We start from the raw sequence: 12,938 nt of genomic DNA on the forward strand, positions 1-12,938 counted from the left end.
TATACGATTAATTAAATAATCAATTAAGAGTGTTGCCCTTTAGGTATGACCTAGGGGTCAATCGATCACCACCGTCACACGACAGTAATGTCAAACTCTAGTCAGCCAATCATTACCGATATATGTTGACCAGTTGACAGTAACAATATTACTTCCCAATTGTATTCTTTAAAATGAGATTTAATAATGATATTAAAATTTTAAAATCACATGATCGCACTATTGTTGAGGACACATTTCCCAACAGGTCAAAGGGTCCCTAAAAGGGCGGGTATTACAGTCTTCCCCCCTTAAAAAGAACTTCGTCCCCGAAGTTCAACTCACCTCTCCCGCTCACGACACGGAACCAACACAATCTCACCAACCTTCCCGGTCAAACCATTATCTCTTGGAAACACCATTCCCCCCCATGCCATCATCATCCCCGTCTATACCTTATACCTAATGACTCTTACCACTATCACGCAAGCATTATCACCGTTAACTGTCACTCTACATGTATGCATCAATTCTTACTAATGATTAAGTATCAAACATCGACTTTGCCATATGAGCCAACGCAAACAACCATCGGTCATCGTGTGACAACAATTTATCAACCCGAAACGTATCTCATATTGACCTCATCGCATAATTAACACCGTCGTGTTACTCAACTTATTCTTTTACGGCGCAGCGTGCCGGAATAAAACTCTTTATGACATACATTCTATTACTTCTACTACAACGCACTACTCACTCCACAAACCGAGGTAACCAATTACGCTTCATACAAGTAAATTTCGAAAATTTTGCAATTAAACAACAAAACCTTCTAAGCAAACAAAGCATAATTTCGAAATCACCCTTTTATTTCGCGATAATTTTCGCGACATTACTCTTCCCCTCTAAAAAGGAACTTCGTCCCCGAAGTTCACCACTAAAATTATAGCACATACTACCTATTATATGCATCAAAACATTAAAGAAACCATATTAGTTGTTATGGACATTACTCACTAACTATACACTTGTTACATTAAAAATCATACACTCGCCACCGAAATGACTAGTCACCATTGATAACACATATTAATATGGTATGCACAAATGTACGAGAAGTTACAACTCCGATAAATAGATCGTAATGGGGCGGATGCAATATTAAAGTAACAAGAAATTATTACCGCCTTACTAATTGTGACAAACACGCTTATAAAACTTCAAACACGACTTCCAACACATGAAATTAACGGTTCAAAGGTGTTACTACACACTAATAACCACATTAAACATTAAACTTGCCCTTATAAAACAATTGAACATTTTTTAATTTTTGAAAACCCCCTCAGAAAAGTGCTACTCGATCGAGTAGGTAGCGGTACTCGATCGAGTGCCATGCTACTCGATCGAGTGTCCCGGCTACTCGATCGAGTAGCCTACAGTCGAATGCTTTTTACCCCATCTTCCTGCGGCTACTCGATAGAGTAGGGGTACTGTCGAGTATCTGCAGCCAAGTTCCCTTATACAACCTGTCACAAGCCACATACATGCACATATTTGTCATCTAGAATCGAGTCGGAATGACTCCCCGATGTCTAATAACCTGCAACAAGTCAATAATAGGAAATCCGACCTTATGGCCAACAATACAAGTTCCAAAATAAAGTTTCAACTAAAACAACCGAAAATCTAACCATGCTACCAACAACAACTACTACTAACAATTATGAACGAAGATAGAAACAAGGAGTATCACTCCTCCTCCTGCTGCTGCTGCTGCTGCTCGAACATCACCTCATCATCACCACCACCCGAAGTACCTGCTCCCGATGTCCCAATCCCCGCGTCCACTCCTGCTCCTGCTCCTGGGCCCACATACCATGGAGTCAAGCCCCGTAAGGGAAGGACCGAGGTGCCCCCACGTCGACCGATCCACCCCGTAGGAATGGAAAACCCCTGTGTAGTCCCCAACTCCACTCCACCAAACCGGATGCGGTCCCTCGGTCCCTATCCCCTGAGCGTACGCCATCTCGTGCATGTTCCGGAGTGTCAAGGTAGATGACACTCTCTCCGCAGGTAATCGGATCGCGTCTCCGGGGTGTCGAGGTAAGGGTAGCATGGAAAAGACCGGCTGCTCTTTCTTTGTGGTGCTACCGGGTCGTGGCCTAGTCTCCGAGCCCTCTCTCTCACTCGACGGGGTCCCCTCACCACTCGGGGTCTCTCTACCACCGAACTCCCGCATTCTCGCCCTTCGTCGGCTCCGGCATCTCCTCAAGGATGGTGCCGTCGATGAGGTAGGTCTCAGTAGCGCGGGGTCTGTCATCATCCTTCTCCTCCTCGTCATCGGAGTCCACCGTCACTACTGTCGGCTCCAAGGGCTCCGTGGGTGGGAGGTGCTCAGGAGCTGGAATCTTCATCCAACTCATCCCATACACCCTCCATGCTAGGCTACCATCAGCCAAGGTCCTCAACCATTTCAGGTCGAGATAGTATTCACGATCCATGGTAGGCACTGGGGTAGCTAGAGGCACGTACGCCGAAGAAGCCTCAAAGGAGGTTAGCTTTTCAGCTAACCGAGTGGCAATAGCCCCACAACTCAGGTACCGGGAAGGGGAAGAAGCCATCAAGGCAAGGGCAAAGACAAACTATGGAAGGAGCATTAAAGACCACTTTCCCCGGCCCGCTCCGGTTGAGGTAAGACATCGAAGTAAGACCTCATGATTATTCAATTTTCGATATCCTTTCGGTCATAGAGGAGGTTCGAGAGAGAACGGAGAAAGACCCTCAAGGTAATATCTTTGAACATCATTAATCAGCATGTTGCTCGAGGTGGGAGCTTGCTTCCCAGTCAAGCAAGGCATTAGGCGGCAGACGCCGCACTCAGCTGGAATGTCGGTGATGGAGTCCTTGGGAGGCTTGGCCAACCCAAGGTGAGAGGCAAACAGATCCATAGTCAACAGAAAACTGGTATTCATCAATCTAAACTCAACAGTCGACCGCCTGGGTCATAGTTAAAAGAGCTCATGAACTCCAAGGTAAGAAAAGGGTAAGTATGCTTCCTCAGCCTATACAAACCCGTAAAACCCAAGGTCTCGAATATGTGACGGACATCCGTCTCTATCTCCAACTCCTCTAACACACTGGTGTCTATACACTTTGTAGGTCTCATCTTGCGTTTTTGTAAGGCTACAAAACGCTCCCTTTGCTTGAAGTCAACAAAAACAACTGTAGGGTATTCGGGGACTGCGGGTACCACAGGTCCACTCCCCTCTCCCGACTCAGGTGGGTTACCCTCCCGCTTACTTTGGCGGAGTCCAAGGTTCAGTCTCGGCATCTACTTAAGGCATATGTTCAAGCAACTTATATAAACATGCAAGTATTGATTTCATGTAATTTGAATTCAACTTATCAGCCAGGCACACCAATTTATCAACAACTTTCAGCATGTGGAGCACATAATTCACACCGTTACTTTGAGTATTAAGTTAAGTACACATGTTCACCAGCAGTTTCTAAGGTTTTAACATACAAGTTCAAATTATTATTACTCATAAGCCATAGTGGTGAAAGGATTTATCATGACGTTTACATATGCTCAACAAATTTGAATATCCTAGCATGATTCTAAGGTTATTCCAAACACACTTCTAATCACATGTTACTAATTCAAGAGGAAGAATAATTTATCACCCTTCACTATTATGTACGACAACTCAATTAAAATTTTCAGACGGTCTTTACAGCTGTGAAAATTTCGGCATATATTCATCAATCATCGTTTCTATTAGCATATTGAAGTTCAACTCATGCTTATACTGTCAATTACAACATCAATTTTTCAATTATAAATCACGAATTTCCATTTAAGGTACTTTTAAGACGGAGTTTTTAAGGTAACCTTCTAAGGGTAAAATCATCAAAATCTATCTTCCAACATGATATAAAAAATACTTAAGGCTCAATTCTACCATCTAATCATTGTAAAACAACCAAAAATCGATTTCAATTTTGGAAACCCTAGAAATTTCGGGTTCAACCCTTGCAATTCCTAATCTAATCTACAGCAATTAGTCACCAACAAACATGGAAAGGAGGCATGTGAATCATATTTCAACCATCAAAAGCAACTACCTACTCATGTAAATCGAAAATTTCAGATTATTTCACTATTTTAACACATTTAAAGCAACAAACCATGTACATTAGGAAGAATAGCATACCTTGATTGATGAACAAAGTAGAGAAACAAAATTAAACTAAGAAATCAACCCCAAGATTCACTACTAACCCAAGAGAATGAGAGTATTTGAGAGGGAATAAGGAATTGAGAGTAGATTAGGTGGAGGTGTGTCGAAATATAGAGGAATAAGAAGAAGAAATAGAAAGATTAGGGGTTTTAAGAAAACCCGTAGGATTCGCTGTACAGTAACCTACTCGATCGAGTGCCTGGGGTACTCGATCGAGTACCACCCTACTCGATCGAGTAGGAGCTAAATCGTCGAGTATCTGCAGGAATTTTCCCACATCCCGACGTTATAGCCTCCTAACTAGATCGAGTGAGGTCTACTCGGTCTAGTAAGCACTCGCACTCGGTCGAGTAGAGTTAAGTACTCGGTCCGAACACCAAGTAACTCGAAGATACCTGCAAAACAACGCCGCGTGTCGATTCCAAACTAAGTTCGGGGTTCGACACTAATTATCACATTCAATCACGTTTTATAACCATTGTCGCGCAAAATCCAACCCTTCAACAACTAAGAGACATATCACGTTACGTTATACAAATTACCCAACTCGGTCTACCTGTCACCGAGTTATTTATAAGCCTAGTCGTGTCATTTTATTATACTTAAACTTGTTTTACATGTTACTACTAAACTCATGCTTACTCCAAGTTGAAGCGGATGAGTAACATTAGTTCTTTCTTTCACGTATTACATAAATGCATACTTTTCAAAACAAATTAATCTACCATGTTTCACATTCTATCATAAGCAATTTATTTTAGTACGAATCACACATTACGCAATGGAAAAATTTCAACCAACAAATAGCCATGAACGCATTCATCACGCTATGTCTCGAATTATAATTCTACTATGCTATAACTATCATCATAGTGATTATTAGGGATTTATAAACTCGTATATGACTTCCGTCATCAATAACTTATAGCAAATATCTACATGCTCGCTCTTCATGTCACAACGTTCAGTTCCACATTTTCACGCATTCCTATCACGTAAACTTTCGTCACATATCTCATAGCCATTACATAAGCTCACTAATCATCCAAAGAACCTCACTAATCTCATTGACAATTACCATACACGGTCTAATATATCACTAATACACCCCTATCAATTCTAACAAAGACTTAACCGGAGGTAGCTCCGGCACAATTAACATACATAGCACACATAGACACACGGACTCCACATTCCCATCCCATGTGACTGGCTTAAGTGTCATGGGGCCAAGATTTTGAAATGAGGGCGCCTACTCACACAAAATCTAGCATCAGCCGGGTCTCCCATTACACATACACCAGGTTCATTTTATTAGACTCCCTACGTTCATTATGTTCATTTGTTACAGGTTCCAAAATCGTCGCTCTGATACCACTTTGTAACACCCCCATATTCAGAGGAGCCTTAACTAGGCCTTCCTTAGGATATAAGGGCGTTACCATCTCGGTTGCCCGAGGACAGTAATAATCAGACGTCAATAAAAGAACTTTAATATTGTATTACAAGTGATTTAAACCAACAAACTATATAAAATACACAACTCAGAGACTACTGGCTATGACTATCAAATCTTGTGAAGACTCATCCCCGCCTGGACTCCGGCTATCAACAACATCAACACCTGCTAAGACCAACTGCTCACCATAAGGGATCACGGCAGACACATAACAAACAAACAACCATACAAGGTCAGTACTGAGATAAGATAAGACAATGGCAACTGAAATCAACAATACAAATAATACCAGTTGTCCCAACCACATTCACAACAATCCAACCAACTCTGTCACTGACTGTCCACTGGACCAGCCCTGCCAGTGGGGGACCGCAGCCGTACCCACCAAATCCCCGCTCATCAAATCGAGCGATAACCCTGTCCATTAATGTGCACATCCCCTTCCGTGGCGGGTTCCACGAAGGGCGAAACTAGGGCGTGAAGCCACTCCCGCAAGTGACCCCACTCAGCCGAGAACGCATCTCGAGAACCAATCAACAACAATCACATCCACAATCACAATACAATTATTATAGCAAACAACCAAACACAACACAGCCACAATATCCGACACACTAGACCATCTACAGAAACTGAGTAGGCGAACCTACCTTTAAGCAACCGCAACCAATCCACACCGACAGATAACATATCCAGCGACCAAGCAAAGCCTATAACCAGCATACAAATATCTATTACTAACAAGCAAACCCTAACTATGGAGACAAAGGCACGGATGATGACTATGACATACCTATTAGGGAGAAACTCAGCAAAAGACCGCTACCCGACTCAAGAGGCGCTCTCCTAAGGCACAAGAATCTTCACAAAGGTTTCCATGGAGGTTTTGAGGTGAAGGGAAGGGAAAGAGGCGACTGAAAGATAGGAGGAAAGTGGCGAAAGTGATTTGCGGATTTAACAAAACGCGATATAAAACCCTCGCTGAAAACCCGGCACTCGATCGAGTACCCAATATACTCGATCGAGTAGCCCCCTACTCGATCGAGTAACCTAGCTACTCGATCGAGTAGCCTCTGCTCTATCGAGTACCACCCTTAACACGCACCCCAAGATGGTTTTGGCATACTTTCCTAAGATTACTCCCGCTCCCAAGGACAGTCAATGATGGTCAAAGGGTCCCTAAAAGGGCGGGTATTACAACTAGTGTTGATATTAATATCTTGTCCGAGACTATAATTGTCCCGTTCACTATTTTTTCAACATTTTGGTCCTTAGTTCCCGTAACACTAGCAATGGTGACATTACCGGTTGAATTATCAATTCTTTTGTTCAAAAACACTATTGTGGCTTTTATAATTTTATAATTAATACTTCATTTATGTTATTTTATAGTTAATTTACATATTTGTGAGATCCCTTCCATCAATCATGCCTAAACTAGCGAGAATCGTAGAATCGTCCGATCCCACGATCCGATCTCACGGAACCCAAACGATTCAAAATAGAATCCGATCCTAACAATATTGGGTGGCGCTCTATCATTATTTTGGAATGTATTAGGAATATAAGATTTATATGATTCCGTAATCTTATTGTTACTATCATTATGTTATTTAGTTACGATATCCTAGCCTAATTTGTGGGATATGGTTATTCTTGTAACTATATAAAGCTATTCAAGCCAATGCTAATATCATCAGTTATTCCTCTCATATCTCCTTAACATGGTATCAGGAATCTCTTTCCTCACAAAATTTTTAACCTAAAATTTTTCCACCACGAAGATCCTTCGTTCCGTCACCATGACTAGTGATGCTGACACCTCCACACCAAAAATCGATCCTCTTAGTCCCTATTACCTCGGTTCACATGATGTTCTGAGTGCAAAAATTTCCAATATTGTTCTTCGTCTTGACAATTACAACGCTTGGCAACGTTCCATGACCTTCTCTCTAAAAGATCATCGCAAGTTTGGATTCGTCGATGGTACCATAAAAAAACCCATCGATGCATTCGAACTCGACAACTGGGTTGTGGTTAATTGTACTCAAATCCAATGGATTTGAAATACGATAGATCTCGCTTTCTTTGAGAACATCTCCTATCCCGACAAAGCCTATGTATTGTGGTCCGAAATTAAGTCACAATACGCCATTGTTGATGGCACGATGATACATAATCTCAAAACTCAATTGCATAACTGTGTTCAAACGAAGGGAATGGATGTCACTACATACTTTGGGAAGATGAAGACGCTCTGGGACTCGATTGCCGAACACGAACCATCGTTCGCTTGTCGCTGTGGTAAGTGTGAGTGCAACATCAGCACGGCTGCTCTTCAACGCCAGGATAATGAACGCTTGCATCAGTTCTTTATGGGTCTCGATCGAACTCTCTACGGTAATATCTGATCCTCTCAATTTCAATTGGACCACTTGCCTGCTCTTAGTCGCGCATATAATCTTGTTCTCCAAGAAGAGCGACTACGACTTGAGACACAACCCGATGTGTCTGAAGTCGCCATCTTTGCTACTCCTCCCGCTAACAATGATTGGCGTGCTATTCGAGACAAAGAGCGTGCTGAACGCCGTACTCTGTCCTGCTCCTCCTGTGAAACCCGCGGGCACGATGCTTCGAAGTGCTTCTTCAAGTCTATGCGTTTCCCCGACTGGTGGGGCGATAGGCCTTGCACTCTTGATGATTACAAGCGTTATCGCATTCGGCAGGCTTGTGGCTCGAATTCCACTTATGATGGAGGATCGGGTTCGTCTGCTACAACGAGCACCAATACCCTTGCTGCCTCGACTGTTCATGCGAATGCAGTCGTGACCACTTGTGGACAGCGGGCCGCCCACGGGGGCGCTTGGTGAGAAACGGGGAACAAGCGTTTGCATTTTGTATGGAGTCGCCACCAATTTTTATGGGAAATTGGAACCGTTCGAATACCTCGTGTCATGTCAAGACACAAAGTAGTGACATGAACACTAAGCAATCGTTACCCTTAGCATTCTATGTCTAGAATGACTCTCGTGGATGCCAATGAACACGGGTGCTCACGGAGATCTGGAGTAAGGGGTGAGGGTACGTATTAGGAAGCTCTTTTGATCGAACACCTAATCCCGCCCGCCTCGATAGCGGCCTCTACTAATGATTAGGGAAGTTATTCGTACTCGATATATCGTCGGTTATATGCATGCAATGCAACATCCATAAATTAATCCTAGCATGTGAGAATTAACACTAAGTCGGTGAAACACGTAGTTAGCATACAATTGGGTCGAAGTAGGAATTAATATTGATTTACATGTGAAAGCATACAAATGATACAAGAAATAATGATAAATACAATAAAGAAAATTACAATAATGAAAATTACAATAATTACATTGGAATAGGCGATTTATGTCGAAAATACCACTAAAACGGATGATTTGAGAAAAAGGAATAAAAGAATAAATTAAAAGAAATAACAAACAGGAATTAGCGATAATACGAATATTAGTTAGTTAATACGTAGGCTAATTAAACTAGGTCAAGGCAGAAAAGGAGTTCAGAGGCAGAACTCACCCTGGAACAGGCGCAGCAGGACTGCGCCCTCTGGAAGAGGCGCAGCAGACGCTGCGTCTTTTCCAAGGGTGAATTCTGGCTGTGAAGCCGGAACTGCGTGTTGTTAATATTCATTGGTGATTTTAATGATGGATTAAAATTATTCACTCGGATGGAAGTGTTTAACAGATTAATTACATGTGAATGATGGTCATGAAAGCGATAAAACATGAATGATACGGAATTAGGATGAATTAATTACATGATGGAGCGATTAATTAGTGACATCGGTGAATGAAACAAACTAAACATGATGAATTAATGACAAATTAATGACGAACATGTGAATGAACAAATGAAAACTATATCAATGACGAATTCCAGAAACTCAATATGAACAAATTGAATCTCTGAAATCCGGGTTTGAATTTAATGACGAAAACCCGTAAATATTGGATTATTAGGGATTTAAGTCGGATTTAAAGACGGATTAAACATGTTAATGATGATAAATAATATACATGAATTAATTATGCTATCATGTGAACGAATTAAAGAACAAACAAACGAAATCGAATAAGAACAACGAATTACAGAGGACGAAGAAGAAGAAAAGAAGCGAGGCTGCGGCGGCCCTCACGAAGAGGCGCAGCAGAAACTGCGCTCCTTCGAAGAGGCGCAGCAGTTGCTGCGTCTTTTCTCGACTGTCAGTCTTCTGGAAAATCCGTAAAAGAGGTTTGAAAGACGGTTTTAGAAATCGGTTTTAAAGGTACTTTCGACGTAAATCTTACAATGATGATACGATAAATAAAATACAATAAATAAAAGAGGATTATACACCCTCAGACTTACATGTTGACGGAACGAGATGAACTAAGATATCGACTAGTGAATGCTCGACGCGAATGCAAAGAGAGTGCCCTCGTAAGAGGAAAACGATTGATTGATTAAGACTGATTGAGTGTAGTTGGTCAAATTGGTCGGTCATGCAACGGAGAGGCTGGTACCCGGAAAGATCCGAGCTTACGTGATCGGAAGTCCAAGCACGTAGGCGCCAATTAGTAAGAACGAAGTCTAGAATGCAAAGGGAGAAAAGAAGGGCGGACACTCGCGTGAGAAATATGAGGAACGAAAGCTCCTATTTATACTAATCACGTGAAGGAATAGGGTTTCGGAGACTCTTTGGAAGTGAATCTCGGAAAGATATAAAAAAGATACGTAAATCATGCAAAGAAGGGCCTGGGAAGAGGCGCAGCAGCCACTGCGTCTCTTGGAAGAGGCGCAGCACTGCGTTGCGTCTATTCCCGTGAGGTTTCCTCCGTGAAGAAAGATTTCGCGTTTGAGTTATGGTAGGACGGAAATAATTCGATTATCTTATGAATATTACGGGATATTATTTGCCAAAAGATAAAATTTGTAAAATATGGAATAGAAATATCCGGAACATTCCAGAACATTCTGACTCGGGATTTAACAGTTATCAGAAAATGGAGACGGTTTTTGACCGGACTCGAATGTACTCTAATTATCGCCAAAACGACCGTATCGGGACGTAGATGACAACTAAGAGGTCGACATTAATATTTGAGCAAACACTTGACGATAATCTTACGAATTTTCACAAATCGTTCCGCGAATCAAACATGCGGCCCAATCATCACCGGGTGGTTTGCGGGAGGTGCAGAAACGAGGTGTCTACAGAGCCCCCACTTTGACTGAGGCTTGGACAAGGCGAAAGTCAAAGTATAGCCATCAGGTCAATCGAAGATTACAACCGACGACTATGGCGACGCGAGGCGCTCAAGGGGTCTCGAACCAAGGACCTATCGTCGGGAACATTTTAGAGTCCGTCGACTATCGGGAGGGTCGTTTAAAGTCCATTAGACTACGTAAGGAAGCTCGCCAGCCATAAGAAGAGACCATACCCGAGACTTAATCGAACTTCGCGGGGAAACAAGAAATATTGAAAGCAGCAGGACGTCGGTAGAAAGCTGGCCGGGAATCCTTGCGTCGGTCTCAAGCGAACTCGGCGAAACTTGAGATTGAATCGCTTGCGTCGGTCTCAAACAAATTCTTCTTTGGTGAATATTTATCGACAACTAGGAACATCCGGATCGTCGCGAGAGAAATCTTGAATGAGCAAGATCTGCGAAAATACTATCTCACGGATAAAATGATTTGAGCAATATCGAAAAAAATATCGCGCACGGATAAAATGATTTGAGCAATCTTGCAAAAATCTTGCTTTGCGCGGGAAAAAATGATTTTGGACAATACTGCAAAATACTGTCGCGCTGGATAAAATGCGGGCCGGAACGAAAGAAAATCGTCTAAACGGACCAAAAGAATATAATAGTATTGAAGAAGAGGCGCACCAAAGATGGGCCCACAAATAACGAACTCATAACGAATTTTTGAAAATTCGTATGGAGGGAACACAAGGAAGAGGCGCAGCAAGAGCTGCGTCTCTTGGAAGAGGCGCAGCGCCTGCTGCGTCTTTTCCCCAATTTGGCTATTTCCGCGTAAAAACGCGAAATCAGACGGGTTATACTTCATTATTTCGAAACACAATTCTTTCAATTTCTCTCTCAAATCTTCACCATTTCCGTCGAGGTTTGATTCAAAAGCTTGCTTTAAACATGACTAATCGAGGTATGTGTCCTAATCTTGCATTAATCATTTACATTTGTCGAATTTTGAGCCGCGAGAATTAGGGTTTTCGACCCTTTTGATCGAAAATTTGGGGCTTTTCCCTCAAATGGATTTGCTTTGCCAAATTGATGCTAGAAATGGATAGTAGGCAATGTTAGGAACATAACCATTTGTTTGCTTTGGATTTTCATCGAGTTTTGAGCCCTTGAGCGAATTTTGAGACGGTTTTACAGCTGAACCGTAAATTGCTTCGAAAATAGCCTTAGGATTGCCCATTGGCGATGAAATTTGATATTTGGGATCCTTGGATGATGGGCAAACTTCCTACCATCTCGAAATTTTGGTTTGTGACAACTTTTTCGGGGCACCTTTCTAGGGCATAATCGCCGTTATAACGAAATGCTGCCGAATTTTCGGCTTGAACCCGGAACTAGGCTTTGACTTGGGTTTAACTTGACTTGATTTGTCACATGAGTGATTGGGTTGGTGGGAATATGGCCAAAGATGGCCTGGAAAGGGCAGTTTTCAGGGCTCTGGAGGCTCGAAAACTCCTTAACAAAGGCTTGTCGTCATGTGACGCGGCCTAAATTTACTTTAATGTTGCAGGTGATGAGGCTTCTACTTCTGGGAGGACTCCCATGGAGGTAGACGCTGCTGTTGAGGAGTCTTTGGAGCAGGTCTTCACCGACGCGGTGATGGCTACTGGAGACGAGGCTCACGAGGAGGAGGCCGTCGAGGAGGAGGAGGAGGCCCCGAGACGGGCCAACGTCAGGCGAGGAGGTCGTCAGCTGAGGGGAGCCCCTGCGTGGGCTGAGACTTGGGAGAGTAGGCACCTCGTGTGGGCTGCAGAGGGTCACCTGTCCTACAGGACGGTGAAGAGCTTGGTAAATAAGAATTCACCACTCATTACCTATTCTCTTTCATTCTTTTTGTCCAATCTTCTTGCAAATTTCATTCAAAACTAAAGATAGCTTTGTTTCAAATCATAATAGGAGGCTGGGAACATCAGGTCGTTCTCGGGTTACACGACAGCGATGGAGCACTACGAGCGG

This window comes from Silene latifolia, chromosome Y (assembly GCF_048544455.1).
Source record: "Silene latifolia isolate original U9 population chromosome Y, ASM4854445v1, whole genome shotgun sequence".
Taxonomy (NCBI): Eukaryota; Viridiplantae; Streptophyta; class Magnoliopsida; order Caryophyllales; family Caryophyllaceae; genus Silene; species Silene latifolia.